We start from the raw sequence: 17,077 nt of genomic DNA, 5'->3' as shown, positions 1-17,077 counted from the left end.
AGTGAGGGGTGTGTGTGGTGGGTGTGTGTGGTATGAAGCTGTTGTGGATGTCCAGGATTTTATGGAGGAAGTGGTTGTTATTCTACCAACGCTGCCTGGTTCTAAAGAAAACCGCTTTGTCTCCATCAACAATGTCAAGTTAACCATGTGGCCGATCCTGCAGTGCAGACTGAGAGAAAGAACCAGTAGTACCTGAATCCCTCACACTACTGATCAAGATGTCCCTCTACAAGTTTTGAGCAGCAACACTGACACCTCTCCGAGCTTGGGGAGGGTGGAAAATGATCTTTCATTAGTTCCACTAGCATCTTTTACAACAAGCAACACAGAAAATGTTGACTGATCATTCTCAAATTCTACACAAATGGATGGCATTGTCTATTATGAACCACCGCAGGAGACTACTGTTAATTCTCCTCTTCAGAATGCGGCTCCAGTTTTTGCACAAACTGCTTCTGGATACTTTGCCGATATCAATGACACTTTCTCAGACTCATCTGCCTCCTCTACATCTGAACTGTCAGAAACACATAAGCTGATAATTTGGCTCAAAACAAATAACATTGTTCTCCCATGGAACTATCTGTGGCTTTCCTTGACTATATTATCTTTCCTCTTTTTGGATTGGCTTTGTTATTACTTTCTTTCTACTAATACATGGTCATTACCTTCCTGAACGATCAACAGTTGAACTGGTGGATGAGGTCCCGAAACCCCATTTTTCTTCTCACAAAGTCAGAGACTTGTCTTTCGTGAACATTTCCGCTATACAAATTCCTGATGGGATTGTTTAGGATAAAGTCACATTTGATATATATAGCCCGACAGAGGTCATTCAAATACCATACGTGTTTAAACTTTCTATGAATTATGTAATAATACCCGGAGGTGTTTTTGATGACTGGGATGTGAAAACAGTTGATTCTATGATGACTGAGTTGCAGTATTTTACTGTATTTGAAAGTGAGGACATTTATCAATCCAAAGAAAATTATGGAGACATGTTCTGTTATAATCATTATGGACACCATTTCATTCACAAAGCAAGTACCAGGAAAACTTTTTTTAATTACACACAATGGGAACATTGTCCAACTCCTCAACGAGGGAGTTCGAAAATATATTCTGAAAAATTTGCATATTTTTCTGGGCACAATGTTAAAAATGCTGTCATATTATTTCAAATTGTCATTGATGGTAAATGTACATATATTATTGACTGATACAAAATTCATTTATTCTGATTCCTTTGTTTCCCGGCTGGCTATAGAAGGCTATGAATATTGGTTGAATAGGCCCCAGAAAACAAAGCAGAAAGTGCTTCTTACATGCAGTCTATAATTAAATTTGGAAGATTTCTCAACAAGAAGCTGCTGCCTGGTTAAGGCAAATAGACCAAGAATATTGAAAAATTGGAAATGTTGCCTTTTACTGTGGCTGAAATACCATCTGCTGAGTGGTTAATAAATGGGGCCATCAATCTGACTACTTCAACACTTCACAGCCTGCTTGAAACACATTCCAGTGGGCAGATATGAGAGGCTAGGAGATAGTTACATACACAAGGTGTGGGAGCTGCCCTTCTCGTACAAATGTCTCAGTGGAATGAAAGAGGTCTGTCTTAGCGGTGGTGAATGCAAGACTTCTGTCAGCCATTCAATGGTTTGTAAACAGCTGTTCTTGCATGGGGCGTGCAACGCTTCGGCAGCGAACTTAGGGCCAGATGTATGAAACATTTCTGCAAACTCAAACGGCCCAATGGGCCGTTTTATATTGCAAAAATGCGTTTTGGTATGTAACAAGTCCAATTTGCGATTCAGTAACTTGTTACCGAATCGCAAATTGGATTTGCGACTACATACCGATTCGGTATAGGAAAGGCCGTGTCAAGGGTGTCCCTTCCTAATATCGAATCGCAGAGGTATGTATGATTGTTTTGTGACCGTGAATGCGGTCGCAAAACAATCACAGTTACCACCTACTTCAAATAGGTGGTAACCCATTTGCAATGGGGAAGAGGTCCCATAGGGACCCCTTCCCCTTTGTGAATGCTTGCGAAAATGTTTTTTAAGAGCGGGCAGTGGTCCCACGGACCACTGCCTACTCTTAAAAAATGAAAAGAAAATGTTTCATTTTTCATTTTTAAACACATCCTGTTTTCCTTTATGGAAAACAGGCTGCATTTAAAAAAAATAAAAGATTGCTTTATTAAAAAGCAATCACAGACATGGTGGTCTGCTGAACCCAGCAGGCCACCATCCTGGTGATTGTAGCGATTCGCAATGGCTCGCAAATTGTGATCTACCTCATGAATATTAATGAGTTAGGTCGATTTGCGAGCCCTTGCGAACCGCAGTATGAAACTCCTGGAGTTTCATACATTCCAATAGCGATTACTTAATTGCGATTCACAAAAAATCGCAATTAGGTAATTGCTATTGGATAAAATGATACATCTGGCCCTTGATTTGTTATCTGAAGGGAGTCCAGGTCCCCTTGATTAGACATGTGTTCCAGGTGCTCTCGAATGGCAGCTATGTGTTTCTTAATAGTGAGAGCTGTTGTGGGATGAGAGCCAGAATAGTTTATATTCTTTCAGTCTCCCAAATTGTTACATGCTGTGGCAATGTACTTTTTCCTCCTACATGACAGAGGGAAGTAGTTGAGATTTGGCCCCATATTGCTACTTCAAATGTGAATTTTGACAAGTTGAGCAGACTCAAGGCTTTATTGTTTCAAAAACATGTGGTGCTTACATCTGCACACGAGACCTACGCGCTTCAGGTTGCAAGGTCATCCGCAGAGATACAGCCTCTTTTAAGTACTAACTTTCAGAGACACTTTGGTGAACTTGTGGGTCGGATATTTAACAGATCCAGTACTACTGGAATTGCACATTTCTTTAAGGCTGTTGGTTCTTGTTTCTTTCACACCTTTTCATCTATATTTGGCTTAATACCTTCAGCCATACATTCAATATTTTCAAGCATTTTCAGGGGATTTCTGATAACTTTGGCTATAATAGGTGGCATTTTGCTATTGCTACTTTTTCTGTGCAAAGGCTGTCCCTTTACAACAAAGAGGACTGAAGGTGCTTTCGCCAGTGCAGCTGTGTCGTGAATGCATGATGCAGTACTTTGGAACATCACTCCTGGAGTGATTGGAGTGTGACTGGTCTCAGTCATTCAGACCGGTTTTGCATTGTGTGCAGCCCATGTTTCGGTGCCTTTGGTGTCCTTTTGAACGTGCACTGAAATATTGTCTTTCTACCCAGCGCTTGCTTTCTTTGGATGCTGATCTGTTGATGTTCTTGCTGAGGGCTCATTATCAGACATGCGCGTTGAGGGTGCGTTTGCTATGGGAAGCTGTTTGGGAGTTGCCCTTTGTGGATTATGCAGCTCTAAACTCAATGTTGGGCACACCACGAAATGCTGCTGCCTCGGCTGGAGCTCTGGCTTTGGAACAGGAATGTTCCTTGTTTTTTCTTGGCGATAAACTTCCTACCTTACCACCTGCCGAGGTGGAAGATTTCCTATCCCCAATTGTCCCGGATTCAATAGCCGACTTTAAAAATGACTCTGACTTTTGAAATTCGTCTTTCTCAATGCCACTGTTAACATTTTAAATTGTCCTTTCAATACATGCTCAAGTGTCTTTTGACTTGTCATCATTGACATTATGCTTTAAAATGCATTTTAGTGGCTTTCATATATTAGATTAGGCTTTGAACTGACAATGGGAGGGTGTTGTGTAGCCATTTTAGCTATAGTTTTATACACTTTATTTTAGCAAACTAGGCCTGCGGTTTTGCACTTTAACCTAGATATATTTTATTCAGCTTTGTTTTATTATTTTAACATTAGCCACATTGGCGGTCTTGTTTTATTTTCTCTATCTAGCTGTTCTTCGCCTAGGTCAGCACTGCGATCCTAAACAAGGCTTTTCGTTCACTCTGTGCTTTCTCAAGGCTACAGTAAGATAGATTGCCGGCAAAAGTGGTACGCTTTGTGTCCAATGTTCACAGAAACATACACACTCTTATGTGGGGATCCTTTCTTGGAACATGAGATGTTTTATTATAAAAATACTACTTTGACCCATGTGCGTTAGAGGGAGATTCCAGCCAGATGACCACGTCTGTATGCTGACTGCTTCGCTGCAGATGCTTGTGTAGATGACAGGCCTTTTGCTCAGGTATGAGGGATGATGTCTTCCCAGGGGGAACCTCAAAGGCAGAATTAGAGCTTAACATGCTGTGCTCTAATAAAGCTTAGGTAGGAACTATCTCTACAAACCTTAGTGACAGTATGGTAGCGTTATTCTTGTGTTTTACTCTCCTTGTCACAATTTTAATCTTATTGTGCTTCATCGTCCTAGTTATTGCAATACATGCTTTATTATCTAAGAGGATGTTACTTCAATAAAACCTTATTGAACTATACTCTGCCTCTGATTGTCCTTGCATATGTGAGACAAATGTAACTGAGAGAAACGGATGAGATCTGAGTGACCACGATTCCCCTGAGGAGTCATGAATGTCATGCTCCCGGTTGACCCAGTCATCCCTGCTCTTGGGTGGAGATGAGGCACTGCTAGTTAGCCAGAATGACCCCAGATTAGGCCAACAGGTGTCACATGGTGCGGGATCAGACTCAGTCCCCTGCAGTACAGATGATTCAGCCACCCAAATCCTGTAGTCTCATTAAGATACTGAGAACCTAAGCGACACCCCTACGCCAAGATTTAAATCAGGCTCTGCATGTTTCTTGAATGTAAAAAATACAAGTAACTAATCGATCTAATTACCTGCAAAGAGGTTTGGTAGCAGTGGCAGGAGTACTGTACTGTCATAAAGCCATCAATAGAGAAGGTATTTCAGCCCGGTTCTGTGGTATCTGTGACAGTCGGAGTCAACTGGGCAATCCTTGAAAGAAGTAGCTGCCCCTTACATTAAATATGATGCAGTCCCATTGAAGTTAATTTATGGAAAGAATCGCTTTTTATCTTAAAAGTTTCAATCATTCAATAAAATTTGATAGCTCTCAGCCTTTCCACCCAGAAATGGCACAAACAAACTTTTCTTATGGCAATGCAGCTCATGCTTTAAGGGTATTGGTATAATGATAATCTCTGTGTCAATGCTTTGCTATTTGTCTTAAGTGTTACATGTCTGATTGACACTAGCAATTCACTGCGATTTTGCGAATGTTTCTTTTCCAATGCTTTTGCCAATGCCTCAGAGCATCAGCAGAAAGCGAAATGCTTTTTTTGCGATGATGTATAGCATCTGTAACAAAAAAGGAAAAAAAAAAGCTGCAATGACCTACTGTGCTAATGAGTGTTTACATGTCATGCAGAAACATCATCCAAAGGTGCATCAATGCATGATGCATCACCATGCATACACATGCTTACAGACAGTTATAAGCTTGTAGATGAGGTCTAAAAATGGCAATCTTTGGATGCAGGCATGGTACAACTGTTTGATGACAGGCTGGACAACAGCGGCAACATATAGAAAGGACAGTGAACTCCACAACTGTGAAGACAAAGCAGCAATAGAAACCCTATGGAAGGAAGAGTGCCTCGAGCAACCCTTCAGAAGATGGAGTTTGACACTCAAACCTCTTCCCTTACTCTTCTGAGTCTTTGGTCCAACAAAATTCTCCTTCTGAGAGGAAAGAATGAGAGAGATGTGATGAGATACTCTTTACTTTGATCTGACGCTGTGTGGTGGGATGGGCTGCAGCAGTACTCAGGTCTTGGGTGGCTCTTACTCTTCAGATAGCCAGCCATTCCTCATGGTTCTAAGAAATTTGGCCATTTTGGCTATTGAGCAGACAGCCGAATTATGAGTTAGGCGGTCGTACAAACAGATGAAAAACAGTTTTCTGCTGGCACTGCGATACAGAGGAAATATAAATAGGCTGGTGGAGATAGGGTTCCAGCCGGACCTGTTACGAGGTTGCACACTGCCAATGTGACCGTGGCAGTCCAACCACCATGTACAAGCTGTCGGTAACGGACAGTATAAAGCGAGACGCTCACCTGCCGGCAGCCATACACGTCCTGGGCCGCCATGGAGCCATTCACAAACATCATGCCTCTGCTGCTGCTCGTCAAAAGACAAAAAAAATCAACATCGACGTGGACGGCATCAACTGTAAGTACACACAGTAAGTACACACACACCTACCTATATCATCAACCTTTAAAAAGAGCCTGTTGCACCGGCAAACACATTGTGGGGGTTATGCCACAGGCAGCAGGCACACGTCTTATACAACACACACTCACTGACATACATTAACACAGACATGTACACACACACACTATACACACTTTGGCCAGCACACTCACACTGCACTGCAACACTACACAAATACGCATGGCCGCACAACGCAGGAACAGGGACACTGAAGGCCACACAACATTGTCACACACAGCAACAACAAAACACCTACAGCACATATACAATTACAATTCACACAAACACATCCCACACTGGCCAGGAACTGGCCACACAGACAACACACATACCTATTGATGTGGCATGCAACACAAGCAACACCACCAGTAACCAGCCCTGCAATGGACAAACACATCACACACAACACAGCACAATGGAAGCACATTGGCATGCATAAAACACAGAGACACAAAGAACAACATAACAACTTTACTTACACAATGGGGATGGGGCCATCTGGGGCACACAAGGAATCAGACTGCACTGGGACATATACAACTTTGAACAGGACCGTTAAACAAATTCTTCACAGGGAATGGCCCTACATGGGTCTCAGGGACAAACAATACCAAAACCAATTGTCATGCACATCTAAACAATGGTAAAGGGAATGCCAACAAAGCCCATACAACTCCCACTGCATGGGACACACCTCTACAGGAACCATTTGCAAGAGCCACACTCCTAAATGGACACATGCACAGACAAATGCAAACACAGCTAGCACAATTCAACACATCCCATGTGTGCACATACAAAACTCAAAATGACACACATCTCATGAATACATAAACCAGATCAGGGGGACAAGTCTCACATCATACATGTTTACATTGGAAATCACAATACGAAATATTTACCATACCAAACAGTGCACAATGCCATTACACCGCCATTGCAGTCACACACACATACATATACACACAACATATACACTTCTCCTAGGGGACAACAGCAAAGCACACAAACTCACATACTGCTAACAACAGCAAATGGAGCAGCAAGCAGGCTGAAACACACACAACTGCAGGCACACAACCAAAGTCGCTCAGGGACAACAGAAAGCTAAGAAAGGAATTGCAGGGCAAAGGTGTACCCAAAACAAAACAACTGTTGGGTTTATTAATAAGAAATAGTAATATTGTCCAAAGGCCATTGGCCAGTCCATGAATTTTTGCCAGTAATGGCACACTGTTGTGCCCCAACTTGACTCCTGACTGCCATGTAACCTCCACAAGAAGGGGCATCAAGGGGGCAGACAGGCACCTCAGGTATTATCCAGGGGTTGGGGGAGATCGGATTTAAGAGGAGAGGTTTGGGTTGGGGAGGGGTAGTCTTCTTCTTGGGAGGGGTGGGCTTCCTTTTGGGAGGGGTGGGCTTCTTGGGTGGAGGCATGGCTACTTGCAGGGGGGGAGGGGAGGTCTCACAGGTGGAAGGGATGGTCTGGGAGCTGGGTGGGGTCCTTCTGGGTGTGGTTCAGGGGTGGTCACACATGAACAGTTTTTTGGAAACACGAGGACGGTCATCAGAAGGGGGATGGGATTTGGAGGTTGAGGGAGTGGTTGTAGGCTGTGTAGGTATGGATGTCTTGAATGCGTACTCATGCGAGGTATGATAGTGTGTGGTGGATGTCTGTTGGGTGAGTGAGTGAGTGAGGGCATTTATGTGTCTTGGGCTTAGGGGGTGGAGGTACTGGGGATGCTGTGGTGGGTCGGTGTCTTTTGGGGTGGTGACTGCAGGTAAGGTGGACGTGGTGGATGTAGGTGTATTGGTAGGTATGGTGTTTGTGGGTGTGGTGCTTGTGGTGGATGTCTGAGGGTCTGCTGGGGTGGTATCTGCAGGTAGGATGGGTGTGGTGGCTGTGTCAGTGACTGTTGTAGTGATGTCAGTAGGTAGGCTTGATGTTGTTTATGTGATGCTGAGGGATGGGGGTGTCAGGCCCAGTTGTGAGTGTTGCTGTGTCTGTGGTTGGATGCTGTTTGTGTGTGTGCCAGTGCGTCTTGTGCTGCTTGTGTTTGTGTGTGCTACATTGTCTGTTGAGGTGGATGCATGAGGTTCTGTTTGTGTGCTCTGGGTAGGTAAGAGAAGAGGGGATCTGAATTGGGAAGAGGAAGGTAGAGGGGGACGGAAGCTGGGGAGTGACTAGCTGCCGTCAGTGTGGATGCCAGAGCCTGAAAAGGTCGCTGTAGGCCAGACATTACACCATGATACCTTACAGGAATGCACTAGTCTGTTGTAGCTGACTTGTCAGTCCTTGGATGGCATTCACAATAGCAGTCTGACCCACAGAGTTCATTCTCAGGAGGTCAATAGCCTCCTCACTGAGGGCAGCAGGGGTAACAGGGGCTCTGGTGGAGGTTCCTGTGGCGAAGGAGATGCCCACCATCTTGGTTGAGCGGGCACGGCCAACTGGGTGGGGAGCAACAGGGAAAATGGTACTAGAACAGGGAGTGGCAGGTGAGGATAATACTGGGGGGTCCCTGATGGGTCCACCATCACTAGGGAGTGGCCACTGGAGGAGGAATCTAATGATGTGGATGTTGATCCTGTCTCTCCCGTGGCACTCCCCTCGCCCTCCAGGCCACTGGGTACTTCTGTGTCTTTGGTATTTTGACCCGAGGTCCCATGGCCAGATGCTTTCCCACTTAGCTGTGCCCGGTCTCCTTCACCTGCCTGTGCTGATGCTGCAAAAAGAATGAGAAATAGGGTCATAAGACGTACATGATAACACCTCAATCACAACTCTGATTGACAAACCATACCATCATGTCAAGTACGCTGCATAAAATAATTAACCAAAGTGGCACTTTCATGTGACATACCATATGCCTGCATGTCATCTCGACTTACCATAGTTACCCACAGTCTAATCAGGATCCTAGACAGCTACAAGTGCATGGCTGAAGTTAAGCAACCACAATGACAATACAACAACTAGGTGACCTCTCCATCCTCACAGCTGTGCCACATGCAGCAGACCTCAGTTCACTTACCGCCAACAATACAATCCCTTGGTAAAGTAACTTACCATATTTCACACACAGTTTATGCACACATCTATTTTGCACATACATGAGGTACCAACAAATTGAGATGGTGCTAATGAAATCCGGCTATCGCAGATACAAAAGTAAAACAACCTGGAGTAGTTGACACGGAAATATCAATGTCACAATGGACACATTTAAAAAAGGTACAGCTCAAAAAGTGACTGCTGTCCCAATAGAGCCAAGGGGGTAATCTGATATACCTCACATGTGTCATTGAAAGGAACACCATCGACATCAGCTCCAATATGTTAGAGAGAGATGCCTCCAGAATACACAAAACAATTAATCAGTCAGCCCCAGGATAGTCACCACTAATGTCTGACACCCATTACAATACATCATCTAAGTGTATCTGTGGTATGCATCTGTACCTTGCATGTAAGAGAGATGCAGAACTTGCAAGGAATAATAGAAGGACCCCAACCTGTTTGTCCAACAAGAAGCAACATCACTATCCACATCTAAGACATGTCAACCCTGGTATCTATCTTTGGATGAATGTCTGAAACCAAACACATGTGATGTCAACATCACTGCAAATCACTCCATGATGTATGACAACAGTCAGGGGACAATCCTCAATCATTCAACATGTGCAGTGCACTTTTCCACAAGATGCCACATCAAGGGCATAGATGAACACAGAGTGGTTCCACAATCTGGGCCTAAATGTCATGTCCCTCATTGCTATGGCAGTCCTACATGACAAATTACATACTATGACACATGAAAATGTCTGTCAGGCAATAAACAATGCTGACACACTGTCTGTGGCATGACATGAAATGGATCAGCATTGTAAATGTGCTATTCCACCAACAGTTTCACATGCATATATATGTGAGGTAATAAGGTCATCATTCTAAAAACATGAGTAGTACATGCATGAAGTTGCAGAATAAGCATGTTTCAAAAAAGAGAAAAGTGCACATGCTGACATGTAGGCACAAGGAATGTTGGCTACAGTCATGGGATATAATTCTACTCAATAGACATTCCCCACTTACCGAGGGAGAGTAGTTTGTTACATCTGCAAACAATTAACTATGTAAGCCATGTCACATCTATGCTGGGCACAAACACATCACAGACTGCAGTGAGGCACCAGCACACATCATACGCTCTGGAAAACTTGCTTCTGGATGGCAGATGTTTACATACACATATGCCCAGACGCATGCAGAGGACAGTGATCCATAACCCACTTACCTTTTGTTTGCAACTTTCAGGGGAAGTGATCTGTGGGTCAGAAATTACACTTACTACAACAAAAGTACACGAAAGATCAGTGTACACAGCCATTTGTGTTATCTGCAGAGAAAGGTGTCTGAGTATTCCCCCCAGATTTGTAGCAGATCCCAGGTTCAGAAGGCAAGTTAGAGTATGATACCCTTGACATGTCAACACTATTTCCCATCTACTGTGTGACACATGGCTCATCCCTAATTGTCAAGGAGAGCAGTCAGTACCCACCTCAATCTCCTGCCAAAGGGACATTTGGTATCTACTCATTTGGAATTTGGTATCTACTCACTTGCTTGTGGCTGCTGTGCTGCCCTCAAATGCGGTCCAGCTCCGGGTAGGCCACCACCAGAATGCAGGCCATTAGGGGGGGTCATTGTCTGATGGGCACCCTACCCATGCTGGGAGGACAGCCCCAGCTGGGCCTATACAATCTTCCAGGCCCAGCGTCTCAGTTCCTCCCACCACATTCTGCAGTGGGCGCTCTGTTGGCTGTGGACCTCCAGGGCCCACACCTTCTTGGCAATGGCTCTCCAAATCCCTTTCTTCTGATGGGTGTTGACCTGCATGGATGCAAAAGATAAGACAAGAAATTATGTCCACAAGTCTCATCCAAAATGGCTGAGTCACATACAAGTCAGTACACAAAGCTATGAAAAAAAAATTCTGGCCAAACTGCCCAAGTGTGCCACAAACCAACCATTGAGTACCAGTACATGGCTACAAACACTTCCCAATCTGCAGACCTATCCACCACCCTGCTCAGACCCCCCACTGACTAGGTAGGCCAACTGACATCTTGTGGTACATTCTCTAGCAATATGACTGAGAACTGAGGAACCATGGGACACATCACACCTCTGTGGCTTCGAAATGGTACACTCTTTAGGCATGAGTGCATTATTACACTCTGTGAGAATGATTCCCTGCATACAATTCCTACAGACTACTACCAGAGTACAAACTCAAACATTACACAGGGGTAACAATGAAGGGACTGGCATGGTGGGTATACAAGGTGTCCAACCTAACCGTGTGTGGACATGTGGACTGAACAAATGCATATTCATGCCACCTCAATGGGTGGGGTTCTGCATCAGTTACATGTGCCAGAAAACACGCTTCTTGAAATATGTGTCCATCCTAAATATATGGCATCCAACAAACAAAGGCATGCATTGTTCATTATCTGCTATGTGACAAAACAAATGAGTCACATATCATGGGTGTAGGAAAATGCCACTGTTGGCATGGTCACCCCCCATGTTTTGCCTAGTGTTGATGCCAGCTTTGATTAGAAGTGTGCTGGGACCCTGCTAACCAGGTCCCAGCACCAGTGTTCTTTCCCTAAAACTGTACCTCCGTTTCCACAATTGACACAGCCCTGGCACACAGTTAACTCCCTTGTAAAAGGTACCCTTGGTACCAAGGGCGCTGTGGCCAGGGAAGGTCCCTAAGGGCTGCAGCATGGATTATGCCACCCTCAGGGACCCCTCACTCAGTGCATGCACACTGCTTTGCAGCTTGTGTGTGGTGGTGGAGAGAAAAGACAAAGTCGACATGGCACTCGCCTCAGAGTGCCATGCCCACAAACCACTGCCTGTGGCATAGGTAAGTCACCCCTCTAGCAGGCCTTATAGCCCTAAGGCAGGGAGAACTATACTACAGTCAAGGGCATGGCTGCATGAGCACTATGCCCCTACAGTGTCTAAGTCAATTCTTAGACATTTTAAGTGCAGGGTAGCCATACTGAGTATATGGTCTGGGAGTTTGTCATTACGAACTCCACAGCACCATAATGGCTACACTGAACACTGGGAAGTTTGGTATCAAACGTCTCAGCACAATAAACCCACACTGATGCCAGTGTGTGATTTATTGAGAAACACCCACAGAGAGCATCTTAGAGATGCCCCCTGTATGTTAGTCCAACTGCTAGTGCAAGGCTGACCGGTCTGTGCCAGCCTGCCACTTCCAGATGAGTTTCTGACCACCCCCCTGACCGCGACTGCCTGGGACAAAGATATCCGATGCCTGGAGAAGCACTGCACCCGCAGCTCCCAGGCCTGTGAGAAACCGACCACTGGTGCAGCAACGACCAGCAGGCGGCCCTCACCCTTGCCCAGTCAGTGGCTTGCCCAAGAGGCCCTCCTATGCCCTGCTTGCAGCGCCTAAGTGACCCCCGGTCCCTCCTTAGAGTACTATTGAGAACCCGATGCCCTGTTTGCACACTGCACCCGGCCGCTCCCGTGCCGCCGAGGGTGTGGTTTTTGTGCCTACTTGGGGCCCCTCCAGCACTCCTCCAAACCACCCCTGGTCTGCCCTCCGACAACGCGGGTACTTACCTGCAAGCAGACTGGAACCGGAGTACCCCCTGTCTCCATAGGCGCCCACGTTATTTTGGCTCCTGTTTGACCTCTGCACCTGACCGGCCCTGTGTTGCTTGTGCTGGGTGTTTGGGGTTGCCTTGAACCCCCAAGTGTGGGCTACCTATGCCCTGGGGACGGAACCTGTAAGTGTGGTACTTACCTCTGAAACTGTACTCTACTTACCTCCCCCAGGAACTGTTGAAAATTGCAGTGTCCACTTTTAAAATAGCTTTTTGCCATTTTAATGAAAACTGTGTACAATATTGAATCTATTTAAAGTCTCAACTATTACTCTGCAAAGTACCTTTCATTTAATGTACTTACCTGCTAAATGAATCTTGTGGTTCTAAAAATAAATTAACAAAAGAATATTTTTCTATATAAAAACCTATTGGCTTGAAGTTAAGTCATTGAGGGGGTCATTCTGACCCTTGCGGCCAGTGGCCGCCAGGGCCACCGACCACGGGAGCACCGCCAACAGGCTGGCGGTGCTCCAACGAGCATTCTGACCGCGGCGGTTCAGCCGCGGTCAGAAGCGGAAAGTCAGCGGTCTCCCGCCGACTTTCCGCTGCTCGTTTGAATCCTCCATGGCTGCGGAGCGCGCTCCGCAGCCATGAGGATTCTGACCCCCCCTACCGCCATCCTGTTCATGGCGGGAAAGCCGCCATGAACAGGATGGCGGTAGGGGGGGTCGCAGGGCCCCTGGGGGCCCCTGCCGTGCCCATGCCAATGGCATGGGCACGGCAGGGGCCCCCGTAAGAGGGCCCCGCAAGGTATTTCAGTGTCTGCCTTGCAGACACTGAAATACGCGACGGGTGCTACTGCACCCGTCGCACCTTCCCACTCCGCCGGCTCGATTACGAGCCGGCATCCTCGTGGGAAGGGAGTTTTTCCCTGGGCTGGCGGGCGGTCTTTTGGAGACCGCCCGCCAGCCCAGGGAAAAACTCATAATACCCTCCGCGGTCTTCTGACCGCGGAGCGGTATTATGGGGGCGGAATTCTGGCGGGCGGCCTCCGCCGCCCGCCAGAATTAGAATCACCCCCTGAGTGTGTTCTTTCAGTTATTGCTTGTGTGTGTACAACAAATGCTTAACACTACTCTCTGATAAGCCTAACTGCTCGACCACACTACCACAAATAGAGCATTAGTATTATCTATTATTGCCTCCGTCAAGCCTCTTGGGGAACCCCTGGACTCTGTGAACACTATATCTCATTTTAATATAGTATCAACAGAGCCAGCTTCCTACAATGGGTTCCAAGGATTTATCAAACTGTCTGTGCTATGGGACTATCATTTATGCAATGAACCTGCACATGACAAATATGACCTGTGTGATGCCGTCAACAGTGATGTGGGAGTAAGGGACCTGTCAGGGGTCAGAGACACAGATTGACAGTGATGCAAAGTGCACATTATACACAGATCATTTCTCCCTACTAAAACCATTTATATACTTATCAGGGAAAGAACCACAATAAGCTGCATTTATAACAGAGCCTGGATAGCTTCACATGACAGGACATACTTTGATAGAGGGAGTGTGCACAGTGTCACTATTGCATAGTCAAAAAGAATCAACACCAGCCTAGATGTGGACCCATACTGGGAGATACATTTGACAAGCCCTGGTCTCTGCAGGCTGAGCAGACAGAACCTATATGATGCTCCATTCCCTGTACTTCCATGCATGAAAGAAAAATTATGTAGCCAATAACATATTGACATGTTGTGTGTATGTAGTAACCTGAAGGGCAGAGTGAGTCAGGTTATGCCTTCTGAATAACAGTTTAGTAAGGCCAAATATGGTTTGAAATCTCACAGGCAACATACACATAGCTCACTTGACACGCACCTGACACATACAACATGCATACACAGCTCATGCTCTCATGCAAATACTTGTGGTCTCATATTGACAACATCCATGTATCAAGTGATATATGGCTGTGACTTCACCTCACCTAGTTTTGTGCATCCAACATAAGGTACAACAGGGTACACTCCAGGCACACACACCAAAGTCTAAGGACCCAACATCTGGCACTGAACACAGTTACATGAGCATTAACTCTCCCATTGATGCCACAGCGACTCCACCTCCATGGCCTTGACTTTCCAACCTGGCACACATGGGCCCAATGTAGCCCGTGAGGAGGGAAAATATGGTGAAGTACAGTGAAAAAAGTGAACATGAGGTACTTACCTGCTCCTCTAGTGCCCCATGGAGCAGTCCATACAAAGGTAGGACCTCCTCCACTAGCTTCTCCAGCTCTTCTGGGGACAAGGCAGGGGCCCTATCACATGGCATGATTACTCCCAGAGGAAGTACAGAGTCAGGTTGTGGAACTCTCTGGCAGCAATGTTAGGAGTCAGGTGAGGGATTTTTGAGAACATGGCGGTGACGTCTGCCACGTAAACAGCCGTCACTGCCGGCAGACACAGCTATTGGCCTGTAACTGCCACTGGCAACAATGTTAGCCTATGGCTGTGTCAGCTGTGGTAGCAACCGCCTACTGCCATGGCGACTTCTGCCTGCAGTCACGGGTGGTTCATAATGTCCAGTGGAGTAGATCAGGCATCCGTCATTTTAGAAGCATGAAATGCAGTATATGGCTAAGAAAAATGTGTCACAACTCTGAAAATGTTAATACAAATGATAAGTGCTTGTCCTGTTGTATAATATGGGTCCTCAGTTGTATACCATTTTTGTTCACTGCTTGACATGAGTAGCAACTTGCTTTGTGGCACAGACCCTCTCCCTTCTACTCCCCCCAGGTAATTTAAGTCTTGGGACATCAAGCCACAGTCCGAGTGGCAAGTATTATGCACAAATACTTGCTGTCCAGATGGATGATGTATACACATTTGTGGCAAAGCAAGGGGGGAACATGTTGATTCTGTGTCATTGACAGTGGTGATGTGTACTGTCTATCATGTCCTCAACTTATGACATGCCTTGTCACAGTTCGTCATTGACATGCCTAATGTATGTTGCAAGGGATACATTGAGTGATGACTAAACTCATGACTTGTCCTACATTGGTACCCAGAGAGGGGAAGGATCAGACATTCTCCTGTTTACCGTCCACTGCCAGACCTTCAGACCATAGAAGAAAGACATATTATCCAGATCTATTGTTTGAATCGGCAAACAATCATAGATCTCTGTCGCCAGTTGGCACTAGAGCTCAGGCCTGCTATTCGTCATCCAAATAGCATACCACCCATTATACAAGTCATGACAGTGTTGCACTTCCTGGCCACAGGGTCATTTCCATAATACAGTGGCCCTAGCTGCTGGGATGTCCCTGCCTGCATTCAGTCTTTTATTGAAGGATGTACTCTCAGCAATGTTAAAACACCTGCACAGCTATATACATTTTCCTCAATGTGTGGGTTTCGCCCATGTGAAGGTAAAGTTCTATGGTTTGGCACACACCCCACAAGTTGTGTGAGCCTTTGATGGTACACATGGCGACCCTCTACATTTCACAGGTCTTCACCCATTATCCAGGTTCATTCCATGATGCCTTCATCATGCACAACAGCACAATTTCACAGCTGATGTCATGACTGCACCCGGAGAGGGCCTAATTGGTTGGTAAGTCACATATGTCCTGTTTGTTTGTATACAATGTCTGCTGCAAAAATTCTAATGAGAGGCTCATTGTTGCACATATGTCCCATTACATTACAAGGGACTCTGCATACCCAAACCGTCCATGATTGTTGACACCAGTGAGGAACTCAACTATGCTAGTGGAAGTCTGCTTCAATGATGCCCATGGAAGAACACGGTGTGCCATGGAGCGAGCAGGCTTTTGGGCTCCTGAAAGCCAGATTTAGGTGTCTGAACAAGACAGGTGGAACCCTCCTCTACTCACCTGAAAAAGTATGTAAGATCATTGTGGCCTGCTGCATGCTCCACAAACTTGCCCTGATGAGAGATAACCCATATATTCCAGATGAGGGGAGCTAACAGTACCACCGGATGAGAATCCAGAAATGGCAAGAGAGGTGGCAGTGATGAAGAGGAAGGTGAAGACTTGTGGGCAGATCTCATCAATCACTACTTTACTTGAGTGTAAGTATGTGATGTTATGTGATTACTGTGACTGTATGGTGAACTGTAGTGGTCAGGATGTGTTGAGTAGGGAATTGT

Source organism: Pleurodeles waltl, chromosome 6 (assembly GCF_031143425.1).
Source record: "Pleurodeles waltl isolate 20211129_DDA chromosome 6, aPleWal1.hap1.20221129, whole genome shotgun sequence".
Lineage (NCBI taxonomy): Eukaryota > Metazoa > Chordata > Amphibia > Caudata > Salamandridae > Pleurodeles > Pleurodeles waltl.
Note: the sequence above shows the minus strand (reverse complement) of the source record.